This window comes from Capricornis sumatraensis, chromosome 18, assembly GCF_032405125.1.
Source record: "Capricornis sumatraensis isolate serow.1 chromosome 18, serow.2, whole genome shotgun sequence".
NCBI classification, from domain to species: domain Eukaryota; kingdom Metazoa; phylum Chordata; class Mammalia; order Artiodactyla; family Bovidae; genus Capricornis; species Capricornis sumatraensis.
The window spans coordinates 10,942,704-10,958,485 of record NC_091086.1 but is presented as its reverse complement, the minus strand read 5'-3'; the positions used below and the strand labels follow the sequence as shown (position 1 = coordinate 10,958,485).

Genomic DNA, 15,782 nt, shown 5'->3' with positions numbered 1-15,782 from the left:
GCAGCTCATGTGCTATAAAGATGTAGAGAAGATGAGTTTGGCCCCTGTGTAGGGATAACGCAAATTTGTGGAGCATTCCATATTAAAAAAAAAAAAAAAGGTGTCCGTCACTTTGGGGATATAAGTGATGGGCTGTATTGCTTTTGCTTTGATATTCAGTATCTTTTAAATAAAAGAAAGTCTCCTGTTGACTGCTCTAGAATGGAGGCTAATCTGGAAATTGGTTGTGTTTGGCTTTGGCGTTCAGACCTTAAACTTGTGTAATCGTGTTTGCTGGTGAGTTATGTGTGATCAGATTTTATGGGGCCATTCTGCTCTCAAGACAGACCCAAATCTTCCCTCACCTTGGCCTCCTCTCCCCATCAGGCTCCATGTTTAGCCCCTGAAACGCCTGCTGTGTATTGAGGGCATTGCACTTGCCCTTTCCTAAGGCCGGCCCTCGCCCAAAATGCCTCCTGCACCCTCCAGGGCCTGTTGGCTCGCCACCCTCAGGACTCTCATCCCCTGGAAAGCCTGGTCTGACTTCCCTTCCCAGCCAGCGAGAGCTGCGTCCCCTTAACCCGCCCCCCCACCCCCCGCCCCCAGCTCTGTATCCCTTTGTCCTGACTCTGGTGAAGTTGTCTTCCTGTCCCACCCTAATCCATGACCCTTGTGGGCAGGGAGCACATCTTTATCCTCCCCCTCCTTCGTGTTTTACTCAAGGACCCTGTATGTAGCCAGTCAGCGTTTGTGAGTGAATGAATGAACGGAGGAACAAGGGGATGGACTGATGTCCACACCGAGCACCACCGGTCTCGTAGGGAGCCTCTGTGGACAGCTGCGTGTAAGCCCCTCCCCACTAGGGCAAAAGAGCTCTAATCCATGGATCAGTAGCATTATCCTGACATCACCAACAGCCAGCAAATCAGAGCAAGTGTATCTCGGTGAGAAGTCACAGTGCCTGATAGCATGTAGCAAATTTCTTTAGGAAACACAGGTCTTCGGAGGAGATGGTAACTTGCTTGGCTTCCTGAACCCACAAGTGTTCCATGCCGCGTGGTGAGGGGCTCACCTACCTGACAGGCCAGTGTGAGGGCTCGTGGAGATGACTGTCTTCTTTTCCTTTGTACCAATTAGGCTGCTTTTGTTGCAAATGACAGAAACCCAACTCAAAGTGGCCTAAGTAAACAGGAGGATTTAGGGGACTGTTGTAATAGAATGCCCTGGGAGAGGGAAACTGGCAGGCTTCAGGCACAGCTTGATCCAGGGTTTTCCACTGTGTCCTCTTGTCCAGCTTCTCTCTCTCGTTCTGGATTCCCAGTTCCCTTGCATTGGCTTTATCTCAGGTCTCATGTGGTTGCAAAATGCTCTGGGCTCACGCTCAGCAGGAAAGAGTGAAAGGTCACTTCACAGAAGTGCCAGCAAACAGTGTTTTCTAGGCTCATCTCTAAGCCAGTCAACAGGGCTGAGGAATGTGATGGCCAGTGGATTTGTCCAGTCCCTGCTCTGCCTCTCAGTCACGGGGCTGGGGCTGAGACATGGCGAGAACAGCTGTGATCCGAGGTAGAGGGGACACTGTGGGGCCGTCAGAAGAGCCCTTGTCCTCTGCACACCAGCCTGCCTCTCTGCCGCCCCCCTTCTTTCTGAAGGTTAGGTGATATTAACCACAGGCATCCTTGGTTGAACAGACCTAATCTGTTTCTGAAAATGTCAAATGGAAGATTTTCAGAGGCTGTGTCCCAATATTTTGAAGGGGGAGGAGCAATGTTAATGTGCTCTTGACCACTTTCCCCAGCATCACCAAACAGTCGACATTACAAACTGCCGTGAGTCACTGCACACCGGCCAGCACTTAACCCCTGTTACCTAACTGCTTACAATGTAATGAACTCAGCGATGCAATAAAACCAAACAGGATCATATACAAACAATATTTTTCTTCTGCTGCTGCTGCTGCTGCTAAGTCACTTCAGTTGTGTCTGACTCTGTGTGACCCCATAGACAGCAGCCCACCAGGCTCCGCCGTCCCTGAGATTCTCCAGGCAAGAACACTGGAGTGGGTCGCCATTTCCTTCTCCAATGCATGAAAGTGAAAATTGAAAGTGAAGTCGCTCAGTCATGTCTGACTCTTTGCGACCCCATGGACTGCAGCCTACCAGGCTCCTCCGTCCATGGGGTTTTCCAGGCAAGAGTACTGGAGTGGGGTGCCATTGCCTTCTCCGATCTTTTCTTCTGGTTCGCAGCAAATGTACCAAATGTCAGTACCCGAAGAGGCTCTGTGTTAACGATGCTAAGATACTATCTAAAATGGACTTGGCAGGGGACTTCCCTGGCAGTCCAGTGATTAAGACTCCAGGCTTCCACTGCAGGGGCCGTGAGTTCAATCCCTGATTGGGGAACTAAGATACTAAGATCCTACAAACCGTGTGACACAGCCAACAAATAAATAAAGGAAGGAGAAGATGCAGGCATGGTGAGGGGAGTCGGGTAGGGCTGACCCTGGGGCAAAGGCAGGGAGGGTGACAGCTATAATGCCCAACACCTCCAGACACCGTGAGCTGAACTTCAGTCCTGTGTGAAACTGATGGAGATCCACACCCTCTTTCCCAGACACAAGGGTGATTTATGCAGACCCATTATGGCAGATCTCTAAAGCATAGGGGCTGGGTAAATGTTTCGCAAGTTGTTAGACTGATTTTTTTTTTAATGCACTGAGGGTCTGCACTGGGGGGAGTTGGGAGTGCTACCTGTATTTTGCTTTCAGAACCCTCTTCCCTGCCTGATGCATCCAAGAAGGAACAGAGAGGCAGAGATGGGTGACGTGGGTGATTGCTCACCTAGAGAATAATGGCGTGCACAGAACAGACACCCTCCCAGCTAGCTGAGGCAGACAGAAGTGGGGTGGATTGATGCGAGGAGGCAGGTGTGCCCCCATGGAACCCAGAGCGAGGGGTGTAGTTGGCTTCACAGGGTCCCGGAGCCAGCAACAGAATGACCCTCCAGAACCCCCCAGGCCAGAAACTCTCCGAACAAGCTCCCTTTCCTGCCAACCCCTCTGGACCAGACATGCCCCTTCAGTCCTGAGGTGAAGTGCCCTTCCCCGTGTCCAGGCTCTGGAGTTTGGGTACCGATTCCAATGTCTGAGAGAGAGCCCCTGAGTGTCAGTGTCCGGGGTCAGAGTCCACCCCCGAGCCTGCCATGTGTGGCCCGAAGGGTGGAGCGTGGGCCGGGCAGTGTGTGGGGAATTTGACTGGGTCATCGATTTGCCTGTTGCAGCTGCGCTCAAGGCTTCTGACCTTGACTCCCAGGGTTTGACAGACCTGGGCTCACATCTCAGCTTTGCCGTCTCAGTCTCAGCTTGGTGTCCCGCTCTGTTTCTGAGCCTCGGTTTCACCGTCCTCATGTTAAGAATGAAAGCACTTTCCCCCATCTGCCGTGACAGTTCACTGAGCGGTGCCTGGCTCAGGAAGCAGTAGCAGTCACCTGCTGTCACTCTGCCCAGATGGGACCTGCCAAAGTGACATCATTAGGGAACATTTGAGGCGGGGTTGGATCCCAGGGCGCCCTGGCCCAGAGCCTGTATTCCCTCCACTCTCCTGCTCTAACTCAACTTTCTTACTTCTCCCAGAACTTACAAGTGAGGTTTCCTCCCCGCCTCACCATAATAGGTATTAATTGGAGGTTTACTGTGACAAAAAGCTGCCTGAGACTCCACTCCCAAAACAAGGTCGTCTAGAAGCAGGGCTTAAGGGAGCTTTAAAGAGTTCCAGATGGGCAGCTGGAGTGGGAGAGTCCTGAAATTCCAGAGGGGCCTGCCCTGCCTCCAACCTCATACCTGATTGGGGGAAACTGGAAGAAGTCAAGGCAGGACCCCACCCACCAAAGTGGGCTGATCCCAAGGACCAGGCAGGAGGGGAGGCCCGCCCGCATGGGACCTCAGCACCCCGAAGTCAGTGATTTCATGACCCACCCTGCCCCCACTGCTGGCTGGGAGTAGCCTTGGCTTTCTCCCACAGCTTGGCTCAGAGTGTAGGGGACGGTCGATCTTTTGTGGAGGAGCAGCTCGGCCAGTGTGGCGTAATGGAAACAGCAGAGGACTCGGTCAGGAGACTTGGGACCCAGCCGCCTATACTGTGTGGCCATGGGCACACCCCTTAACCCCTCTGTGCCCGATGGTGACTTCTTCATCAGTAGCATGGGGGTGGCAATAGTAGAAACAGCTGGCATTGCTGGGATGTTGCCCCCTCAGCCTCGAGACGAAATGACTTGTTTAATCCTCATGTCAAGCTTATCAAATCATACAGATGAAGAAACCCAGGCTCAGAAAGGTTCAGGCATCTGCCCAAGGTCACACAGCCAGTAAGCATTAGAGCTTGGATTTGAAGCTGGGCAGCAACACCAGAGTCCAGTCTCATCCACTCTGCTGCCCTGTGTGCCCCTTGTGAATCACTACTTCACAAGGCTTCTCTGGAGTTAAAAGTGATGACGTGTGTCCGGAAGAGGCAAATCCATAGAGATAGAAAGCAGATTAGTGGTTGCCAGGAGCCAGGGAGAGAGGAGGAGAGCCTGCTAATGGGTACTGGGTGTCTTTTGGGGGTGATGAAATTGTTCTGGAATTAGATAATGGTGATTGTTGCACAACCTTGTAAATATACTAAAAACCACTGAATTGTACACTTTAAAAGGGTGAATTTTATGGTATGTGATGTATATCTCAATTCCTTTTCGTAGAAAAGTGATGATGTGTGCGAGAGCAGTTTCTGGGTTGTCAAGCCCTCAGCAAATGTCAGCTGTTGGGATTATTGATGGGCGTGGGTTGCTGCTAGGAACTGGCTTGAAGATTAGAGCAGGAGATGATGCCAGTTTAATAGAGTGGTTAAGATCCTGGGCTTTGACCCAAACGCTGCCACTTCCTGGCCGTGAGACCTTGTTTTAGTCAGAAGTGTTTTAGTTATGGAGGACAGAAGCCTAGTCTGTATGGATTATTCAAAAAGAACGTTGATAAGCTAAATGGAGCTGAGAAGACTGAGGGCGCTTGGCTTCGGGTCTGCCTGGATCTAGGGGCCACAGTGGCAGTGAGGACCTGCCATCCTCTGGTTCTCGGCCTGCTCTGGGTGTTGACTGTACGGTGGTGGCCATAGCCCCCAGCTTAGCGAACAACTCAGCTCAGTGACTTCAGGGAAAGACAGAACGCCCCAGCAGTTTCATCACAAGTCTTGGCGGTTCTTCCGGGGTGTCTGGCCAGGAACAGCCCAGGAAGTGGAGGAATCCCACCACATCCACGCATGCTGGCTGAAAGAGGAGTAGAAGATGCCCCAGAAGAAGCCAGAGACTTGCCGCCAGGGAAGAGGGGGTAACCTGTGCGTGACGCAGCAGCAAATGCCCCCTCTGGTGGGGGCAGGACACCCGGGCAGAGGAAAAGGCCTGCACGGAGGCTCCGGGGTGGAAGGAAGGAGCATGACTCAGGCTCCTCTGTGGGAAAAGAAACTCACAGTTCCCAGCAAGAAGGGCCCCCTGTCACTGTCTGGGGACGCCTGCTGCTGCTGCTTGACATCTGGCCATGTGACTCGTGTGAGGGCGTCAGCGGGAGAGCCCTGGGCTTGGAGCGGAAAGGCCTTGCTGTCCCAGTGCTCTGTCTGACCCGCTGTGCGGCCTTGGGCAGGCCCTTCAGCCTCTCTGAACCTCCCTTTCTGCCCTCATCTGAGCCACTCTGGAGAATCTCGCAGAGTGTAACAGAGAGCTGGCCTCCAAGCAGGGCATTGGGTGGGGACAGGAGAGCCCGAGGGCAGAGCTTTGAGGAGGTGTGGTTGGTTGAGCAATGTAATTTTTTTTGAGCAATGTAATTTTTGAGCTGTGGTGTTGGAGAAGACTCTTGAGAATCCCTTGGACTGCAAGTAGATCCAACCGGTCCGTCCTAAAGGAGATCAGTCCTGGGTGTTCATTGGAAGGGCTGATGTTGAAGCTGAAACTTCAATACTTTGGCCACCTGGTGCGAAGAGCTGACTCACTGGAAAAGACTGATGCTGGGAGGGATTGGGGGCAGGAGAAGGAGGGGACAACAGAGGATGAGATGGATGGATGGCATCACCAACTCAATGGACATGGGTTTGGGTGGACTCTGGGAGTTGGTGATGGACGGGGAGGCCTGGCGTGCTGCGGTTCATGAGGTTGCAAGGAGTTGGACATGACTGAGCGGCTGAACGGAACGAACTGAGCAATGTAATGACACAGTGTTGGTGGCTGTTCACTGAGACATTCCAGCTGCCTGACTTAGACGTCATTTCATATAGTCCTCAGGCCTCCCCAGTGGCTCAGTGGTAAAGAATCTGCCTGCAATGCGGGAGATGCAGGTTGGACCCTGAGTCGGAAAGATCCCCTAGAGAAGGGCATGGCAACACACTCCAGTATTCTTGCCTGGAGAATCCCATGGACAGAGGAGCCTGGTGGGCTGCAGTCCATGGGACATGACTGAAGCAACTGAGTGCACACACGTGCACATTAAGTCCTCACTTACACGCATGAAGTCAGATGGGGGAAGGGAAGCTCAGAGAGGCAAGAATCACGTGCCTAGAAGGTAGTGTGGGTGGGATTCAGCCCTGGGGGTGGCTGAGTCTGAGCCCTGTGCTCCTAACCGCTGCACCCACACCTCCTGGAGGCCCAGGATTGCCTTTGAGTCTGTCTCCTCATGGAGTTCTGCCCTTTGAAGAGAGCTGCTCTTTGAAGGCCCACTTGGCACCTCCTTGTGAGATTCAGGTAGCATCTGTCCTGCGGAGGGCTGCTCTGAGCAGGACACGGCCCCTCACGGACAGACCCTGAGTGTGTGATGGAACTCTTCTACCCTGTGCCTTGCGACCTTTGCCCTCTGAGTTTTCCCGGGAGTTCATTGCATCCTCAAGGCCGAGGGTCGTGGTCATCCCTGGAACCAAGGGTTTCCTCATGGAGGTTTGCTGAGCCAGACTCCAGATACTGCCTGTCCCTGCGTCCTCTGTCCCAGCCAGGGAACTCAGGCAGGGCTTGCTTCCTGGAGGAGGTGGCAGCTGAGCAGAGTCTTGACTATGAGTAAGGAGTTGCCCCACCGACAGGGTGGGGGAGGTCATTCCACACAGAGGACACCACGTGTGCAAAGATGGAGAAGCGTGAGAGAGCAGGACTGTTAGCTTGGCATCTCGCAGAATTCCCATGGCGCACGAGCCAGCTGGTCAGCCTGCCAGGCAGGGGGCTGGCGAGAGAAGCACCGACCGCTTGTGCCCTGTAAGCAGGAGCCCTCCGCACTCCGGGGACGGCTTCTGGGCACGGGTGCTTTCAGTGGGGTCTGTTTCCCAAACGTAGCGTGTCACAGAGCTGAAGGCAAGCTGCCGCATCTTGGTCTGAGCCTTTTGCTTCTCCCCAGAGAAGGGAACTGAGACCCGTAGACGGGAGAGGCTGTCCCGTGTCGCATGGCAAGCATCGTTTGTTTCCACTTTCTGTTGAGATAGGACAGCCCCTGACACACTTCATGAGCTCTGGGAACTGCCGGAAGCCCCCAGGCTCCACCACGGAAGCCACGGGGAGAGAGTGTTTCTTCCCGTCTTTTCTGGGAGCAGGTGTAGGAGGGGCACAGCTGAACCTCTCTCTCCGCAGGCAGGCCTTGCCCAGCTGGGAAGACTTCCCGGCGAGCTCATAGCCAACACTTGGCCTGGGATTCCACCAAGCATCTTTACCCAGATATTGTCTTTGCTGGCTCCTCAGACACACTTTCTTTCCCCAGACATTATCTTCTGAAATTGGGGTGTTATACACACCAGCTTATTTGTTCCCTTGTGTCTGAAAACCACTGCCATATTGATGGTGTAGAGCTGAGGACATGTAAGAGTTACCTTTCTTCTCACAGCACCTGTGGGAGAATTGACTCCAGGACCGCTCCCTCTCACCCCACAATGGACACAAAAATCCAAAGATGCCCAGGTCCCTGGTGTTAAATAGTGTGCCTGCGTACTCAGTCACTAAGTTGTGTCTGACTGCGGTCCCCATGGATCGTAGCCCACCAGACTCCTCTGTCTATGAGATTTTCCAAACAAGAATACTCACTCTAGTGAGATGTCATTTCCTGCTCCAGGGGATCTTCCTGAGCCAGAGATCAAACCTGCGTCTCCTGCATTAGCTGGTGGGTTCTTTACCACTAGTGCCACCTGGGAAGCCCATTAAATAGTGTATTTGCATGTAAGCTACACACTTTCTCCTATGTAGCTTTAAACCATCTCTAGGTTACTTATACCTAACACAGTGTAAATGCTATGTAAATAAAAGGTAAATGCTTTTGCTTTTACCTAAAGATAAATGCAACTATGTAAATAATTGCCAGCTGGAGTAGAATCAAGTTTTGCTTTTCTGGAACTTTCTGAAAGATTTTTTCCCTCAAATATTTTTGATCTGCCATTGGTTGAGTCTGCAAGTAGGGGACCTGAGGGTATGGAGAGCCAACTGCAATTCTTTATTTGGAAAACAGAAAGAGGGAAGATTGTATAGGCTGATTGCATCTAAGGCCCAAAGCAAGGCCTGTTGCCGCCACCTGGAAAATAATTTCTCCATTTCTCGACAGTGGCTGACCAAACCAGTTAACCAGCTCTTCATTCATTTGTTCACCCATTATTCATCCATTCTTTGCACATATATATCCCAAGGGCCTACCATGTACCAGACAGGAGGTGACGGGTAAGGGGGTGGGCCAGAGGGCCGCCCAGTAAGGGGGTCAGGCTGAGAACATGCTGCCCTGACTGAGAAGGGGCTGTGAGAAGGAGAGAAGTGGGGCCGTGGACAGACAGGATGGACACTGGGCTCCAGTGGAGACGAGGACATGCCAACATTGAGCAAAGCAAGCTCGTCGAGGGGACAGAATCCCCAGAGGCAATCAACAACGCACCATCAATGGTAACTGCAGTGAGACAGTTGTTTGCAAGGAGAGGCGATCAAAGCCTGGGAGCTGATTTGCTTTTGGTCTTAGCGTGTCCTGGCCCGAGAACCACATGGCTTCCCACCAGCCTGCAGCTGCCTGTGACAGTCACCTGGGCCCTTGCACACTGCCTGCCCTGGCTCTCCTGGGACTCGGGGCCTTTGTCCCAGTGCGGGAGTGCAACCCTCCAAGTCCAGTCTGCCGCTAACACAAACCACGTGTGGACCTCCACGCCAGCCTCCACAATGTTTTCCTTGGACAGCCCGTCTCCTCTCCCTCCACCACAAGCTGCGTCCTGAAAACTGCTGATGGAGTGTTCTCCCGTTCCCTTGTGATGTGGCTGCTTGACGTGGCTCCCTCTCCCTTCCCACCCCCGAGACTGACTCACTTTCCTCCGGGGTTTCCAGTCCTCCTCACTCTCGGCACCGCTTCCTTTCATTCTCTGAGGGGCAGGGCATGGACGTCCAGTCTCCAAGGACACCATCTGCAGTCAGGCTTGCCTGGCATGCCTCTGGTCCTGCTGCTACAGGCAGCCTGGGGTCCCCACAGAGGGTCTGGGATGCTGCCCGTGTCTGCTTCAAAGCCTGTGGGGCCAAGGGTGACAGCTCCCTGGCTAGAAGCAGCTTGTGGCCTGTGAACCCCAACACACTGAGACCTAGAGCCAAATAGCTCCCAGGCTTTGCTCGCCTCTCCTGGTGAATAGCCATCATACAGATTGCAGTTACCACTGATGGGATAATAAAGAAAATGAAATAAAACTAGATATGACTAAAAGAGGAGAATGAGTATTATAGTCCAGCCCTGTGCTATCCAATATGGTAGCCACTAGTCATGTGAGGCTACTTAAATTTAAGTTAATTAAAATTGAATAAAATTAAAAGTTCAGTTCCTCCATCTAGTGAAGGTTCCACCTCCAATACAGGAGCTCCCTTTCAAGCACTTAATAGCAATCCAGGGCCGATGACTACTGAAAGGGACACCGCGAACATTTCTATCATTGTAGAAAATTCTACTAGAAAGCCCAGCTCTGGCCACTGTGGGGACCTAGATAGTGGGAGGAGTTTGGCCAACCTTAAAACACAGCCTCATGGTGGACTATTATTCAGACCTAAGAAGGAAGGAAATTGCAGTGCACACTACAATATAGATGAAACTTGAAGATATTATTCTAAGTGAAATAAGCCAGACACAAAGGACAGATATTTACATGCGGTCCCTAGAACAGTCAGATGTATAGAGATAAAAAGTAGAGTGGTGGTTGTCAAGGGCTGGAGGAGAGGAATGGGGAGGTCGTGTTTAAGGGACATAGAGCTTCAGTGTGGAATGATGAAGAGGCTCTGAAGATGGAGGGTGGTGATGGTTGCACAGCAATGTACTCAACGCCACTTAATTGTATACTTAAAATGGTTGAAACGATCAATTTCATGTTATGTATGCTTAACCCCAAAATACAGTCTTATAAAATACTGATAATTATTCCCAGATGATTCTCGGAATAGCATTCGTTGTGGGCAGAATGCAAGGAAGGGGCCTTCCTTGTTGGGCACCTGGTGTGCCCCCATGTCCAGCTCACACGCAGCATTCATTTACAAAAACTCCCCTGCCCAGCAGGCTGCATCCGTCGGTCTGCAAATGGTGACTCCGACTCACTGGGCTAGGTCTCTGGCTAGGGACACACAGCTGGCATGAAGAAACATCGGGATTAAACCCCAGGGCTGTCTGGTCCTCAGGGATAATGTCTGTGGTTAGACTTTGCAACATTAAACCCGAGACTACTGCTTCAAATTAATAATACCTGCCTCAAATTAATACCACTTGGGGAGACACTTCAGCTCTTTGAGCTCCACTTATGTGGGTAAAAGCAAGTCAGGACAGAGGATGAATAACTTCCTGACCGAGCAGTGAAGACCACAGGGCAACGCGGCAGTGGGCTGGGCCGCTGAGCCTGCGTGCGCACTCAGACAAAAGCGCAGCAGAAGCCTCGACGAGTGCACACAGGCAGGGTTTGGTTGATGGATTACCAGGACATACCTTCTAAGAGAATGTTCCCCTGTATTCCAACATTGTCTTCACCAGTAAAACTGAGAAGAAGAAAAGAAGATGCGTACATGCTAAGTCACTTCAGTCGTGTCTGACTCTGTGCGACGCTATGGTCTATAGTCCACCAGGCCCCTCTGTACACAGGATTCTCCAGGGCAGGATACTGGAGTGAGCTGCCATGCCCTCTTCCAGGAAAAAAAGGATAGCATAAAGACAAAACTTATACAGTGCCAAAAAGACTCTGCAGCTGAGCTTGATTAATTACTCTGCTTTTAAAAAGAAAGCATACTCCACCTGTTCATGGAATATGAAACTTAGCCTGGTCTCAGGCTGATTTTTCATGTTCATGTGATACTCTGAAGCTGCCTAAAAGAGGGGTCTTAGGGGAAAAGAAGAGGATTTAGGTTAAGATATCTGAACTGGCTGCACCACCACTTAGCTGTGTGACCTCAAGCAGTTCACTGTGTCCTGCTCTGTAGCTTCTCCATCTGTGACTTGGGGGTTGTGCACTGATTTCATAGAATTATTCTGAAGGACAGATGAATCCAGGTGTCTGAGAAGGCTTGTTAGCTGTAAACTCTCAAACCAACGTTCATAGTCATTCAGTTCAGTTCAGTTCAGTCGCTCAGTTGTGTCCAACTCTTTGCAATCTTTGCAACCCCGTGAACCGCAGCACGCCAGGCCTCCCTGTCCATCACCAACTCCCGGAGTTCACTCAGACTCATGTCTATCAAGTTGGTGATGCCATCCAGCCATCTCATCCTGTCGTCCCCTTCTCCTCCTGCCCCCAATCCCTCCCAGCATCAGAGTCTTTTCCAATGAGTCAACTCTTCGCATGAGGTGGCCAAAGTATTGGAGTTTCAGCTTCAGCAACAGTCCTTCCAGTGAACACCCAGGACTGATCTCCTCTAGGATGGACTGGTTGGATCTCCTTGCAGTCCAAGGGACTCTCAAGAGTCTTCTCCAACACCACAGTTCAAACGCATTAATTCCTCAGCGCTCAGCTTTCTTCACAGTCCAACTCTCACATCCATACATGACTACTGGAAAAACCATAGCTTGACTAGACAGACCTTTGTTGGCCAAGGAATGTTTTTGCTTTTGAATATGCTATCTAGGTTGGTCATAACTTTTCTTCCAAGGAGTAAGCGTCTTTTAATTTCATGGCTGCAGTCACCATCTGCAGTGATTTTGGAGCCCCAGAAACTAAAGTCTGCCACTGTTTCCACTGTTTTCCCATCTATTTCCCATGAAGTGATGGGACCAGATGCCATGATCTTCGTTTTCTGACTGTTGAGCTTTAAGCCAACTTTTTCACATTCCTCTTTCACTTTCATCAAGAGGCTTTTTAGTTCCTCTTCACTTTCTGCCATAAAGGTGGTGTCATCTGCATATCTGAGGTTATTGATGTTTCTCCCGGCAATCTTGATTCCAGCTTGTGCTTCTTCCAGCCCAGCATTCCTCATGATATACTCTGCAGAGAAGTTAAATAAGCAGGGTGACAATATACAGCCTTGACGTACTCCTTTTCCTATTTGGAACCAATCTGTTGTTCCATGTCCAGTTCTAATTGTTGCTTCCTGACCTGCATACAGATTTCTCAAGAGAGAGGTCAGGTGGTCTGGGATTCCCATCTCTTTCAGAATTTTCCACAGTTTATTGTGATCCACACAGTCAAAGGCTTTGGCATAGTCAATCAAGCAGAAATAGATGTTTTTCTGGAACTCTCTTGTTTTTTCGATGATCCAGCAGATGTTCGAAATTTGATCTCTGGTTCCTCTGCCTTTTCTAAAACCATTACTAATTATTATTTGTTATTAGTAATGCAGTGGCTCAGTGATAAAGAATCCTCCTACAATGTAGGAGTCGCAGGAAATTCAGGTTTCATCCCAGGGTCAGAAAGATCCTCTAGAGAAGGGCATGGCAACCCACTCCAGTTTTCCTGCCTGGAGAATCCCAGGGACAGAGGAGCCTGGCGGGCTGCAGTCCACAGGGTCAGAAAGAGTCGGACACGACTGAAGTGACCTAGTGCACACACTCGTGCATTAGTAAAGTGAATATTATTAATCAGGGATGCTTTGCAAATATCTTCGCAAATAAGCTGCCCCTATTTCCAGACTTCATTTACGTGCATTCATTGGCTTAGCCAGTTTTTATTGCATGCCTACTATGTGTCAGCATTGAAAAGCTCTTGGATTAAAAAGGGAAGCCTGCCTTTCCAGCAAGTCTTTCCAGATGCTGGTAAGCCACAGTTCCCCATCACTGCACAGCATAGCACAGAGTAGGGGCCAGTTGGCAATCACAAATAAAACCACAGCCTCATGGGCAGCCCTTCAAGGTTGCCAGCCAAGTTGAGGGTGACCACCCCCTACCCAGGGGTGTCACACTAAACAGTACTAAGGAGGCAAGGCGCCCCTAAATGACCCTATTTCCTGAATATGGTCAGCAATCCTTTTTAATTAACCGCTGTAGCATCTCAGAGGCAGGTGATACAATGGCAGGAAAGCCATGTGTGTGTCCCTGTCTGTGTCCCTGCCCCTTGCTGGCTGCAGGCCCATGGCCAATTTCTTCACTTTGGACTTCAGTTCCCTAGATGATGACGTCCATCTCTTGAAGGAGTATTCTGCAAATTTTGTGAGAGGATGTGTCCGAAGAATCTAACTGGGCTTGGCATGTATAGATGTTTCTCTGCTCTCCCACTTCAGGCCTCTCCTCCCTCCCCCTGCACCATAGCTGTGCTTATTTTTCCCAGGCTATTCAAAGCTGATTTTGTGCTATCAGAGGCACACATCTTTTTTCAAATCACAGTATAGTTGATTCACCAACTTCCCTAGTAGCTCTGTCAGTAAAGAATCTGCCTGCAGCGCAGGAGATGCGGGTTCGATCCCTGGGTTGGGAAGATCCCCTGGAGGAGGAAATGGCAACCCACTCCAGTTTTCCTGCCTGGAGAATCCCATGGGCAGAGGAGCCTGGTGGGCAACAGCCCATGGGGTCGCAGGGTCGGACACGGCTGAGCGCCTAAACCACCACCACATAGATGATTCACAGGGCTATGTTAGTTTTCGGTGTACAACATAGTGCTTCAGCATTTTTGTAGATTATACTTCACTGTGGTTTTTCAAGATAATGGCTGTAATTCTCTGTGCTGTGTGTACTGTGTATATTCTTGTTGCTTGCCTGTGTTGCATGTAGTAGTGGGTGTCTGTTAATCTGCGCCCCTAGTTAGCCCCTCCCTCCTTGCCTTTCTCGCTTGGTAACTACAAGTTTGCCCTCTGTGTCTCTGAGTCTGATTCTGTTTTGCGTATACATTTATTTGTATTATTTTTTAGATTCCACATACAGGTGATATTGTTAGTATATAATGTGTGTCCTCCTCTGACTTATTTCACTAAGCGTAATATTCTCTAGGTGCATCCATGTTGCTGCAGATGGCAGAACTTCGTTCTTTACGGCTGAATACTATTCCACTGTATATGTGTGTGTTATATGTCTGTATGAATGCACACACACCCCACGCCGTCCTAATCTAGTCATCTCTTGACGGGCCCTTGGGTTGTTCCTTGTCTTCGTTATTGTAAATACTGCTGCTGTGAATGTTGGGGCGGGTGTATCTTTTCAAATTAACGTTTCCGTTCTTTTCAGATATATGCCCAGGAGTGGAATTGCTAGGTCATATGGTAGTTCTGTTTTTAGTTTCTTGCGGAACCTCCAGACCGTTTTCCATCGTGGCCACACCAATTTACATTCCCACCAGCAGCGCACAAGAGTTCCCTTTTTTCCTCACCCAGAGGGATGCACCTTAAGGTCCAGGGTGGCTTTCTCCTTGAGGTAAAATGATGGGCAGGTCTCTCACCTCCGGCCACCTCTGTGGGAGGCTCAGGACTCCGTTTTCTTCTCCTTGAATCCTGGGCCTGCATACTAATGAGACTGGCTTAAGATACTCTGCTGTGAGAGCAGAGACAGGTGGACACGCGGGTGGGCGGAGAGGGCGGGGCGGTGCCCACGTGTACACACTGCCACGCGTGAGGGTGGGCGGAGGGGGCGGGGCGGTGCCCACGTGTACACACTGCCGCGCGTGAGGGTGGGCGGAGGGGGCGGGGCGGTGCCCACGTGTACACACTGCCGCGCGTGAGGGTGGGCGGAGGGGGCGGGGCGGTGCCCACGTGTACACACTGCCGCGCGTGAGGGTGGGCGGAGGGGGTGGGGGGTGCCCACGTGTACACACTGCCGCGCGTGAAGGCGGCGAGGAGCGGCTGCGCGGCACGGGGAGCGCGACTCGCTGCTCCGTGAGCCTAGAGGGGTGGGAAGGGCTATAGGCATACTTAGAGCTGACTCACTTCATTGTACAACAGAAACTGGCACATCATAAAGCAGTTACATCCGATTTTTTTAAAAAGGTGCGATGCTGTGACAGACAGCCTCACTGTACACGGGGTTTACTTCTCGCTTGGGAAATAAAGATTGTCCATAGAGGTTGCTGGGGGCTCTGGGCCCTCGCTCTCGGTCCCTTGGTGGTCACGTGGCAGGCGGAACCGGAGAGTGATGAGTAAAGTACCCCTCCTAGCTCTTCCACCCCGAAGCGAGCCGTGTCCCTTCTGCTCACCTTGAGTTTGCCACATCTTATTTCAAGGGGGTGGGGAGGTAGGAATCTACCACGTGCTGAAAGGAAGAACCAGAAATCTGGTGACAGCGTTAATGACCACCACATCCCAGCTTTAATCTGTAAAGCAACGCTGGCAGTGGGTACCTATGGTCAACTAAGGATGAGGCGCCAGATACGTCACTTCCCCACTTCACAAGTAACGGATCCTGATGATTTTGTATATCTGACCAG

The 15,782-nt window shown here is 51.1% G+C and overlaps 1 protein-coding gene across 1 annotated transcript in view; it reads left to right on the top strand.

The window, feature by feature from the left end:
• Nucleotides 1–15,782, top strand: part of SH3PXD2B (SH3 and PX domains 2B) — a 116,394-nt gene that overhangs the window by 34,969 nt on the left and 65,643 nt on the right. The gene's annotated exons all lie outside the window — the stretch shown is intronic.